Below are 10,431 nucleotides of genomic sequence, written 5' to 3' on the forward strand. Positions count from 1 at the left end.
GAAGCGATCCGTCCTTCTTCTTGACGAACAAAACTCGAGCTCCCCAAGGCGAACGCAAGCGGTCGAATGAAGCCCTTGACGACAAATCCTGCAAATGTGCCCTCAGCTCCCTCAGCTCTGCGGTGCCATCTCTATAGGCGCCTTTGAGATTAGGGGTCCAGGGACGAGATCTACCACAAACTCAATCTCACTATCAGAAAGCAGATACCAGAATCAGCTCAGCTGGAAACACATCCGAACTCTCGCCACCACCGGGATATCCTCAATCTAGGGTGTCATCCTCGGCCCTCAGCACAACACTAGCCAAATAGGCTACAAAACCTCTATTGATCAGCTGGCCTAGCTCGAGGACAAGCTGATCATCATCGCAAACAGCGAACTCCAGGCATCCATAATACCACTCTGTAATAGGCTGAAACTTGATTAGAAGCTAATTGTGATCAAAGTGGAGAAATAATGCTATAAATAGAAATTAAAGACTTCTAAACTGAATTAGAAGTTTGAGATCAAGTCATTGGCACACTTTAGAAAGTGCCCACCAACAGGGACTAGTATCAAGGAAAAACGAAGAGACAAAAGAATTTCAGTGCCATGGTAACTCGAATGCTGATTCTTGTATCCGATTGGGTCGAAATGAACCATATGATGTCAAGATGAAAAAGAATTGCTTCCAAATTAAACTGGTAGCTTGTGAAAGTCCCTTGGCATGTTTTGGAAGTGTTCATGTTGAAATCGGAGCAAAAACAGAATATTTGGAATTTTCTGTAAAGAATGGGACTGAGAAATTAGCAGAAAATGCACAGTGTCAGAAAATTATGAAAATTGGCAGAGATGTTAGGAATATTTGTATGAGGCTAGATTTAAAGTTTCAGATTATTCTGACACCCGTAGAGAGAGAAATTTGATCCGAAAGCTATCGGATAAAGATCGCAGTTCGGTACAGTTCGCAGTGACCAAACGGGGTCGAAACTGAAATGTTAAAATTTCTTTGGACTTGTTAAGTAAAACCAAACATGCCTGTCAAATTTGAACTCAAATGGACTCTTAGAAGAGCCTGCGAAAGGTATCTAATCCGTGCGACTAAACGGAATTAAGTCGAGGGGTAATTTGGTAATTACACATGGCTTAGTGGATTTCCACTAAACCTGCCAGCCAGGAGCCCTCAGCCATCCTTATCCCCCTCTGGTTCCATACGTAGAGAGAGAGAGAGAAGGAGAAAAGAAGGAGAAAGGGAAGAAGAAGAGAAAGGAGAAAGAGAAGAAGAAAAAGAAAAAAAGGTAAAATTTATATCTCTCCCTCTCACCCCTCTCTCTCTGCTACTAGTAGTAGCAGCAGCTTGGCAGCAGTAGTAGCCCTTGCTGCTGCTGCAAACAAGAGCAACAGCAAGAGCAGCAGCAGCAGCCCTTGCTGCTGCTGTGAGCAGGAACAGCAGCAACAGCTCTTGCTGCTGCTGCAAGCTAGAGCAGCAGCAGCAGCAGCAGGCCTTGCTGCTGCTGTGAGCAGGAACAGCAGCAGCAGCAGTAGCTCACAGCAGCAGCAGTAGCATGAGTAGAAACAGCAGCAGCAGTAGCACCAGCAGCTGCTGCTGAAGCAGCCAGCAGCAGCAGCTCCTGGATCAGCAGCAGGAGATGCAGCAGTAGCAGCAGCTGCTTAGCAGCAGCTTAGTAGTGGCAGCAGCAGCAGCTGCAGCAATCAGCAGCAGCAGCTGCAGCTAGTAGCAGCAGCAGGAAAGAAAAGAAAAGAAAGAAAGGAAGAAAAGAAAGAATACGAATGAATGAGGAAAAGGGAGAAATGGAAAGAAAAGATCGAAACTAAGTTGAATTGTATAGAAAAAGGGTTAGATGGAAAACTGACCCCGGTAATGCACTTTTGCAGGATTGAAGTCCTGACGTGAAATTGACCGCGTACAAACCAAATTGAGGGTAAAACAAACNTACATTTTAAGTGCTCTAAAATTCATATAAATCCCATTTAGCATAGAAATGAACTTAAAAATAATTTACAACAAGTAGAAAGAGCATAGGGGTCTCTCCCTGCGCGGGACCGGTCTCTCACTGCGAGAACGCGCTCGGGAACCGGTCTCGCCTGCCAGGGACCGGTTGCCTCAGAGCTGCCGCAGCACTGCTCACTGGGGGAACCGGTCTCTCCTTCCAGGGACCGGTCCCCGAGAGTAAAAACTCTCAGGACTTGTCCAAAACTCTCGAGATCGAACTTTTAGACCGGTATACCATCGACGGCCCTCCACCAAGTGTGGAAAAGTTCGGAATACATCCAAACACTCGAACCTCGTAATTTGCAAAGGTCCAGTGTGTTACACTTAAAGAAGAGTTAGTTGCTGAAAATTCAAAGTTGAAGCTGAAAATGAGCACCTGAATTGGTGCTTAGTTTGCGATGCTCCAATGCAGAATTTCAGCATTAGAGACTATTAATGTTGAGGCTGAGAAGGCACCAATTCAGCAATAAATCGAGATAAGCATGATTCAAGTTGAACTAAGGTTCAATTAATTGTAACAGAGGTATGTTACTTAGGGATTTTATGATGAATTGAGCTAAGATAAGCCTAAAGCTGCATTGCTCAGCTTCTAGTTGAGTACTATAAACCTGGCTGGTGCCTTGTATCTATGTTCATACCTAGAGAAGATTAGTAAAGAAGAGACGTAATACTGAGAGTGGCAGCATGAGGAATAGATTTAAGCTTAATGTTGAAATCAGCATTAAGCTGGTAAAAAGGTGTATGTTGATAATGGATACACACAAGCAAATTGGAATTGAAATGCTAACTTAAAAAATATAAGAATATGACACCAATATAATCTCTTTTATTCTTATGTAAATGAAAGTTACATATGCTCGAAAGTCTGAATTTACTTTCCGACAGGTCGACGACGCGCTAGTTACGGTAGAGGCCGTTCTAGTTCTATTTACACCGAGACGTGCAAGATTGTTCTTGACACAGTTCGAGACGTGGATTCTAGTTATTGACACCACTACAGGTGGGTGGTGCTATCCGAAGTCTTTGAATCACCTTTTATGTCTATGTTATTCGTTGAGCATATTTGTAATTATTTAGTCATGCATTATAGGGTANATGGAAAACTGACCCCGGTAATGCACTTTTGCAGGATTGAAGTCCTGACGTGAAATTGACCGCGTACAAACCAAATTGAGGGTAAAACAAACTCGTTAGCGAAGTCGGTTCGGCATTCCGACGAACCTACGCAAAGATATCGCCGAAAAGACGTTTTCGGCATCAATTGGCACGAGCGCGGGTTTCGGTTCTCGGGAAAGTGCGGAAAGTGAATTTCTCACGTTCAGGTATCAGATAAAGGTAAGTTGAGTTCATATTTAATTATAATTAAGTTGACTACCTTAATGTCACGCCCCGGGATCCAGCGGAAGCCCGCCCGGCACGTGCCCAGACCCGCCATGCGTCTAAAACGCATAAGGCGTCTAACAACAACAATAATAAAAGCAATAATAAAAGACATCTAGGAGTATCAGAGCATAAAGAATGTCTAAATGCTACAACAAGGAATAAGGATGAAACTATAAATCCACTAAGTAAAACATAAAGTAAATACAATAGGAATCCCATAACAAGTACTAAAAGTAGATACACAGGTGGTCTCTATACATTGGTACAAAAATCTCTCACTCTCTCAACTACAAAAGGAAGAGTAAACCACCTAGGCAAAGTACCGCTCCTCGCTAGCTAGCTAAGCGATCCCCTTGCCGCGATCCCGTGCCTCCGCCGGTGCCGAAGGCTCTGAAAGTAAACCATAAAACAGGGGCGTGAGAACTATTAAAAANTTATCTTTACTGGACCAGGAGGTGAGTCTCCCCCAGTTGACGGTCCCGTCGGGTGCAGGTGCGTCTCCCCGATATTTGGGATAGCGTCAATGAGTTATTGTTAACCAGAGGGTTAACCAAAAGATTGGGTAAAGTTAATGAAAAGCATGCATGCATATTTTCAGTTTTCATATACTACTTCCTTCAACTTTGTACAGGCATTGTAGTGGTTACATATTATAGTTGGTTACTATCTCAGTTTACTTTTCTTGCCTACATATGCCTGAGTAGACCTAGTGGGTGAGTCGGCGAGGTCGGCAGCCGAACCCACTGGGAACTTTCTTGTAGTTCTCACACCACTAACCATACAGGTTCCAGTGCGAGCGTTGTGGCCGAGGATCGAGGCAAGAGCCAGCAGCCTAGCTAGTGGACACCCGAGTACTAGTGGTATACCATTTTGGGTTCGTGTATCATCTATTTTGATGTACGGAGACATATAAATGAATGTATTGAAAGACATGTAATAACTAAATGTTTTAGTTATGTAAAGTTTTAAATTACAATGGATTTCATTTAGTTAGACTTACTATCACTTGTGTTGTTGCTTGTCTTCGTGCAAGCCATGTATATTGAAATGTATCCTGGGAATTGTTTATTTCTTTATACATGTATTCGTTGTTGTTGAGCCTTGGGCGAACAGAGAAGGTGCTGTTCGTTCGGCGTCTGTGTACGGGTCCGGATCGACCAAATTGGCGATAGTGGAACGTGACAACCTCAGTCTGCCCAGGTTCTCTAAAAGTAACCGTGCGATTCTTGCAATCAATTGTGGCATAATACTTGGTCAACCAATCCATGCCCAAGACCACATCAAATTTCCCAAGCTTGCGCAAGGCTAGCAAATCTACAGACATGATCCAATCTCCTACCCGAACAGGGCAACTGGGGCTATACTCTCTAATATCCAAAGTGTGGTCGGGTACAACAACATATCCCGGATGCAACAAAGAAACCAATGGAATGCCATGCAACTCGGCAAACAGCAGATCTATGAATGAATGTGATGCACCGGTATCAAATAAAGCACGAACTCTAATGCCATCAAGTAAAATGATACCTGCGACCACATCCTCGACTGCTGCCGCCTCCTCAGTCTGAGCGGCATACAAACGCCCACTCGGGGCCTGACGGGATACCTCGCTCTGTCGCTGGACGGGTGGCCGCCCAGGCTGGTACTGTGCCGATGGAGTCCCGTGGCTGGCGGCTGGTAGAGCCGGTGCCGATGCAGTAGACGGTGCCGGTGACGAACCCCTCGGGCACTTGGTCCGAAAGTGGCCCTCCTGGCCACACAAGAAGCACCTCCCTCCCCGCTGAGGACACTGCGGTGGAACGTGGGGACCATCACAGATCACACACTGGGGAGGTCGGCGTCAATCAGATCCTCCTCGATGCGCCGCTGAGCTGCGTCCTCGCTGCTGACTCCTCGGATGCTTCGGCGGCCTCCTAGAGTGAGTCTGACCCGCACCCTCAGCCGCAGGTCTCTTGGCCTTACCATTATCCTTAGCCTCTCGCTGCTCCTAGACATCCGCCGCGCCGCTCTCCACAATGAGCGCGCGATCCACCACCTCTCGGTAGGTTTGGAGGTTAGAGGTTTGCACAAACCGGAAGATAGACGGTCGCAACCCTCGCTCGAAGATGCGGGCCTTATCCTCGTCGTCCCGCACGACGAAAGGCACGCAGTGCAGAAGCCGAGAAAACTCCCTCTCGTACTCGGCTACAGTCCTGTCACCCTAGCGCCAGCTGCGCAAATCCTGCTACATCTTCCTCTTGACGCTGGTCGGGAAGTAGTGCGCCAAAAGAAGCTCCTTGAACCTCGTCCAAGTGATAGCTGCCAAGTCAGTGCTGGGGTGCTCCTGGAGATCCAACCACCAGCGGTAGGCCTCGCCGTCCAAGTGGTGAGTGGCGAGCTAAACTCGATCCCTCTCCTCCACGAAGGTGTCGCGGAAGAGCTTTTCCATATGCATCAACCACTTCTCAACGATCCAGTGGTCGACCATCCCGCCGTTGAAAACTCGGGGACTGCACCTCCTGAACTCATTGAGGCGCTCCATCAGTCTGTCTCGCTCCGCACCCTCAACCAAGGTAGGAAATGTAGCTCCCACCGGGGGCCTCTGAATAGGTGGTGCCACCAAAACCTCCTCCTTGGGTGCGGCCACAGGCGCCGCACGTGAAGAACTGGGCGCGGGGGACGGCGCTCTCGGTGCGACGTCCACAACGGGTGCTAGAGGTGTGGGGCCCTGCGTCTCCCTAGAAGCTGCTACCTGCTGCAGGAGTAAGTCCTCCAGGCGCTTCATCCGGGCCTCCTGTCGGCGCGCCGCCTCAGTCTGCTGTCGGGCCGCCTCCACCTGCTGAGTGACTAAATCGATGAGGGCCGCAAGCTGGCCTCTCAACTCACGGATCTCGCCAGATCCGGAGGTAGCGGAGGTCTCGACCTCCTCAAAGTTCGCCGCATTGTCCGCCCCGGCAGATTGGGAGCGAGTATCGGCATCATCACTACAAAACATAAAAGCGCAAGTTAGTAAAACCCACGCTATCGCATCCCCGCTCAAAGACAATACCCAAATCATGCGAAAGTAAGGAAGTATTCTTCACCACTAACTCCTGATGTTACGTTGTCGGCCGCTAACGTAACCCTCCGCGAAGTTAGGAGTTATACACTTCAATTTAACTCCACTTTCTAGAGTTATCCAAGATACCCAATCAAGATACTTTCGCTTACAAGTCGATTAGATCTCGTCTCTCACGAGCCTATTTCCTATAGTCCAACCGGCCTAAGGTTTGCTAGGTCCCCTAAGACTCAACCCTAGGCTCTGATACCAAATTAATCTGTCACGCCTCGGGACCCAGCAGAAGCCCGCCCGGCGCGTGCCCAGACTCGCTATACGTCTAAAACATATAAGGCGTCTAGAAACAACGATGAATGAAGCAATAATAAAAGGCATCTTGGAGTATCAAAATATAATAAATGACTAAGTTCTACATCAAGGAAATAAGGACAAAATTGAAATCCGCTAATAAAAGCATAAAGTAGTACAAAGAAAATCCCAAATATAAGTGCTCAAGGTAAATACATAGGTGGTCTCTACACATGGATACAAAATCTCTCACTCTCTCAACTAGAAAAAGAAAGAGTAAACCACCTAGGCAAAGAACCGCTCATTGTTAGCTAGCTATGAGATCCCCTTGCCACGATCCCGTGCCTCCGCTGGTGCAGAAGGCTCTGAAAGGAAACCAGAAAATAGGGGCGTGAGAACTATTAAAAATAGTTTCCAGTAGGCAATTACTGACTTCAGTGAACTGCGCCATAAGGCCCGAAAGCTACAAAAAGATGTCAGTGACTAACAATATAGTAAAGCGAAAGGTAAGTAAAATGTGACTTACTATAACATAAAGTCTCTACTTAGCATGATTTGTATAAGTAATAAAGCAACTATATCATGAATGTACATGGATGTGTATGACATGCATAAGCATAGAAATGCAACCAATCCGATGTCCTCAATGCAAAAATAGTAAAGATGTCACTATTTACTATTCTAGTTCAAGTCCACTTTAATAGTTTTAAAGTTCACATAGCATGTTCTGTCACTAAGTCCCAATCATGTAAGACCCACCCGAAGGTTGTCTGGCCTGCGCCGTGCCTAGTGGCCCCGTGGTAGTCAACATCCCCACTCTAGGAATGAGCCTCCCCCGCGGCAATCCATTTCGGCGCCCAATCCCGCACGGGCGAGCATATGTCGCGATGGCTATCTCCGGAGTGCCGGCTTGTAAGGAGCGACTGTAACACACTGGACCTTTGCAAATTGCGAGGTTCGAGTGTTTGGATGTATTTCGAGCTTTTCCACACTTTGTGGAGGGTTGTAGAATGTTTTCCGACCTAAAAAGTTCGAAAACTGGAATTCTGGACAAGTCCTGAGAGTTTTGACTCTCGGGGACCGGTCCCTGGAAGGAGAGACCGATCCCCCAGTGAACAGTGTTGCGGCAGCCCTGAGGCAACCGGTCCCTGGCGGGCGAGACCGGTCCCCGAGCGCGCCTTCGCAGAGAGAGACCGGTCCCACGCAGGGAGAGACCGGTTCCCGAACGATGGTTTTTCGGGTTCGCAGCGAGAGACCGGTCCCTGCTGGGGAGAGACCGGTCCCTCTGGGCGAAAACTGCCCAGACCGGGCTGATGCAATATTGGATTTTTGAGGGGCCTCTTGGGATTTTGTTACAATAGAGGGTCTATATGACCCCTCCACCCTCTCTTCTCCTCATTTCTCTTCTCTCAACTCTCTCCACACCCTTGGTAGAGGAGAAGAAGAAGAAGGAGAAGGAGAAGAAGGAAGGAAGAAGAAGAAGATTGAGAGCTATTAGTGGACTTGGAGCATCTTCCTCACCCTCTCTTCTTCCTTGGTGCTTGGAGCTTGGACTTGGAGCTTGCAAGAGTGAAGATTTTCACCCATTGAGCTTGGATTGAAGCTTCTTTGAGGTTGGTAGCCCTTTCTCTCCATCTAGACTTTGGATTTGAGATTTTTCTTGTGATGAAACCCTAGAATGGGAGTTAGGGTTTGATTTTGGGCTTTTTGAATCTAGGGCTTTTGGGGTTAAATTGATTGGTTTAGAACCTTCCTTGGGCTTGGATTGGAAGGGTTCTAGCTCTCTTTTGGAGCTTTGGAAGAGATTTCTTCTCTTGAGGTGAGTTTTGGCCCTTTTTGCTTCTAGGTTAATGTTTGATCTTATGGTTGGTCGTAATGCCCTCGTATCTCTTCGCTGATTACTTTTAGGGTATTTTGAGACTCGGGGACAACTTGGTTCGGCGAGACGAGACCCTACGCGACGGTTCGGTGGGTTTGACCTAGCCACACAATGAGAAATTCTCATTTGTGCTTAATTAAGTGTTGTTAAATGAAAAAGCATGCATATTCTTGTTATATGTATTTATTGTGAATTTTAGAATGCTTAAAAGGCCTATGTTATATATGATGAAATTTTGGACCTCTATGTAGTAGAGAGTAGCTTGGTAGGCCTATAGTTGCATTTAGCATTCTATATGAGACGTGGTTTCATGCTCCTATAGTGTAAATGAGATTGGATTCATGCATTTAAACCTAAGTTTATTGAGACATGAAAGTTGACAAGATTGCCCTTTAGAAGGTATGTGAACTGGAGAGCTAATGTCATCAAGCGGCATTGAGCTCGGGACATGTGTGAACCTAGTGGATAGGGCCATTGAGGGATTTGGAAAACATGTTGAACATTAAATTGCCTAAGTGTCATTAAGGGGCACTAGGCGTAGCAAATGTTGAAACTTCACATTGTGACTTGAACTAGATCTTCGGGATGCTAGTGACTATACCATGTTAGAGACATGAGGATTGGATACTTGAGACTTGGACTATGCTTGCTTGCCATTTGTGCTCATTCGCACATGCTTGTGAGGGTCGCTCCCTACAAGCCGGCACTCCGGAGTTAGCCTACGCGACTTATGTTCGCTCGTGCGGTATTGAGAAGCCTACGGGGTCGAGTGGGACAGACACATTCCAAGAGTAGGGATGTTGGGCTACCACAGGCACTTAGGCGGCACAAGCTGGACTACCTTTGGTAGGTCCTTAATTGGAAATGGAAATCGACACGGTGTTGAGAATGAACAATCACTACTAGATAGGATTAGTAGTTGGATTACTTGGACACGCTTATGATATAGCATTGGTACATTTAGTATACTTGCCGGTTTCATTATTGCATCGTAGTATACTCGATTGTTTGGATAGAGTTTACCCTTATGCATTGACATATTGCATCGTGAGGTTTACTTGTTTATTATGTTGAGACATGTTAGTATGCATCGGATATATTACTTTATGACAGCGTAGATGTACATCACCATGACATCATGCTTATTGGAGACATAGTAGTATAGCATTTCATTCATGCTTTCTTTCAGCAGTTTTCATATTCGCTATTTATTGTATATTACTACATGTCGTTATTTACCCTTTTCTTTTGGGGCCTAGTGGTGCATTGAGCTGAGGTCAGTAATTGCCCACTGGGAACTATAAATTATAGTTCTCACGCCCTCTTTTTCTCGATGTTTTTCAGAGCCTTTCACTCAGGGTGAGGCCCGGGACCGCGGGAAGGGAGTTGCTTCGAGCTAGCTTCCTTCGAGGACGACTTGCTAGGTGGTCTACCTCTCGTTGTACTTTATTTTGGAGAGGTTGAGAGTTTTACCAGTGTACTAGAGACCACCATTTTTGTATTAGAGGCTGATACTGTATAGCTTATGTTTATTTTTATGTGTTAGTTATGTTCTATTACTGTTAGTATAGATGTTAGAACTTTACTCGCTCTGATATCATTGGTTGCTTGTTATTTCACTTCTGTTATTTGTTCCATCTCTTGCTTTTACTTCCGCTTTTTTTGTAGACGCCTTATATGTGTAGACATATGGCAGGTCTGGGCACGCTACCGGGAGGGCCTCCGCCGGTCCCGGGGCGTGACAGCGACCCTCACAAGCATGTGTGAATGAGCACAAATGGCAAGCAAGCAATGATCTGTCTCAAGTACCAGTCCTCATGTCTAAAAACATGAAATATGGAATATATCGAA

At 46.3% G+C, this 10,431-nt stretch overlaps 1 long non-coding RNA gene across 1 annotated transcript; it reads left to right on the plus strand.

Annotated features, from left to right (window-relative positions):
• LOC109708160 lies at window positions 2,889-4,299 on the plus strand. The gene is made up of 2 exons (XR_002215673.1): window positions 2,889-2,993; window positions 4,161-4,299. It is a non-coding gene; the product is annotated as an uncharacterized LOC109708160 (long non-coding RNA).

The sequence above is a fragment of the Ananas comosus genome, linkage group 3 (assembly GCF_001540865.1).
Source record: "Ananas comosus cultivar F153 linkage group 3, ASM154086v1, whole genome shotgun sequence".
Classification (NCBI taxonomy): domain Eukaryota; kingdom Viridiplantae; phylum Streptophyta; class Magnoliopsida; order Poales; family Bromeliaceae; genus Ananas; species Ananas comosus.